Raw genomic sequence first — 2,308 nt, forward strand, 5'->3', positions numbered from 1 at the left:
TGCAACAAGTCAACACATGAACTTCAAAAAATTAAAACATGTACTTCAAGAATTCAAAATATAAACTTCATGAAATCAAAACATGAACTTCAAGAATTCAAATTATGAACTTGAAGAGCATTGCAACAAGTCAAAACATGAACTTCAAAAAATTAAAACATGTACTTCAAGAATTCAAAATATAAACTTCACGAGATCAAAACATGAACTTCAAGAATTCAAAACATATACTTCAAGAGCATTGAAACAAGTCAAAACACGAACTTCAAAAATCAAAACATGAACTACAAGAATTCAAAACTTGAGCTTCAAGAAATCAAAACATGAACTTCAAGAATTCAAAACATGAACTTCAAGTAATCAAAACATGAACTTCAAGAATTCAAAACATGAACTTCAAGAATTCAAAACTTGAGCTTCAAGAAATCAAAACATGAATTTCAAGAAATCAAAACTTGAGCTTCAAGAAATCAAAACTTGAGCTTCAAGAAATCAAAACATGAACTTCAAGATATGCATTGCAACAAGTCAACACATGAACTTTAAAAAATTAAAACATGTACTTCAAGAATTCAAAATATAAGCTTCATGAAATCAAAACATGAACTTGAAGAGCATTGCAACAAGTCAAAACATGAACTTCAAAAAATTAAAACATGTACTTCAAGAATTCAAAATATAAACTTCATGAAATCAAAACATGAACTTCAAGAATTCAAAACATGAACTTCAAGAATTCAAAACATATACTTCAAGTGCATTGAAACAAGTCAAAACACGAACTTCAAGAAATCAAAACATGAACTTCAAGAATTCAAAACTTGAACTTCAAGTAATCAAAACATAAACTTCAAGAGCATTGAAACGAGTCAAAACACGAACTTCAAGAAATCAAAACATGAACTTCAAGAATTCAAAACTTGAGCTTCAAGAAATCAAAACATGAACTTCAAGAATTCAAAACTTGAACTTCAAGTAATCAAAACATGAACTTCATGAAATCAAAACATGAACTTCAAGAATTCAGAACATCAACTTCAAGAGCATTGAAACAAGTCAAGACATGAACTTCAAAAAATCAAAACATGAACTTCAAGAATTCAAAATTTGAACTTCAAGTAATCAAAACATGAACTTCAAGAATTCAAAACATGAACTTCAAAAATCTAAAACATAAACTTCAAGAGCATTGAAATAAGTCAAAACATGAACTTCAAAAAATCAAAACATGAACTTCAAGAATTCAAAACTTGAACTTCAAGTAATCAAAACATGAACTTTAAGAATTCAGAACATGAAATTCAAAAATCAAAACATGAACTTTAAGAATTCAAAACATAAACTTCAAGAATTCAAAACATAAACTTCAAGAATTCAAAACATAAACTTCAAGAATTCAAAACACGAACTTCAAGAAATCAAAATATGAACTTCAAGAATTCAAAACATGAACTTCAAGAGCATTGCAACAAATCAAAACATGAGCTTCAAAAAATCAAAACATAAACTTCAAGTAATCAAAACATGAACTAACAAAAGGGGTTGGTTCCTAACACTATATATTACTGTAGATATAGGTCTTGGTAGATAGCTGCTCAAGAGAGGAGAACCACCACTACCACCACAGGAGGAGGAGAAGGGGGTGCTTGGCCTGCCGTCCCCACCGCATGTCCCACTTTCGCCACCTTTTCCTCTTCCGCCACTTGCACGGCCACCGCCGCTAGAACTCCAGTTGTCGCAGCCGCCCTTTCCGTCTGTGCTTTGGCAATAAAAACGCAAGAGGCGGCCATCGCAACCGAAGATGCCACACTCATCCCAACGGTACACAGTGCCCTCACCTTCCATTTATCCACAAATTGCACAATTTCATATATTTTTCCAACTGTCTTCCAAAGCTGTTTCACCCCGTTCATTTTTCTTCTTTCTCTCTCTCTCTCTCTCTCTCTCTCTCTTCTTTCCATTCATCTTTTATGCTGGTTAGTATACAAAATTTCAAGCAATAAAACCTCTATAGTCTCTATAGGATGTAGGGATCAAGGTTCCTACTTTAGTTGTGCCACTAAAATACAGAGGAACATCGACAGTCGTTTCCCCATTTGGGTGAACTTGAACATTTGTTTTAAAAATATATATATACATATATATATATATTTACAATTACTATTTCTAGGAGGTGAGAGACCTTTCATTATGATGAAAGTCAACCCCTTCATTATTTAACTTACATCCAACATTTTTTTTCATTTTTTTCTTTTTCAAATATTGGACTGATTTCTAGCCTAAGGATAAGTGTACTAAGTGGCACGGG

This window comes from Prunus mume, linkage group LG4 (genome assembly GCF_029339155.1).
Source record: "Prunus mume cultivar Tortuosa linkage group LG4, ASM2933915v1, whole genome shotgun sequence".
Classification (NCBI taxonomy): domain Eukaryota; kingdom Viridiplantae; phylum Streptophyta; class Magnoliopsida; order Rosales; family Rosaceae; genus Prunus; species Prunus mume.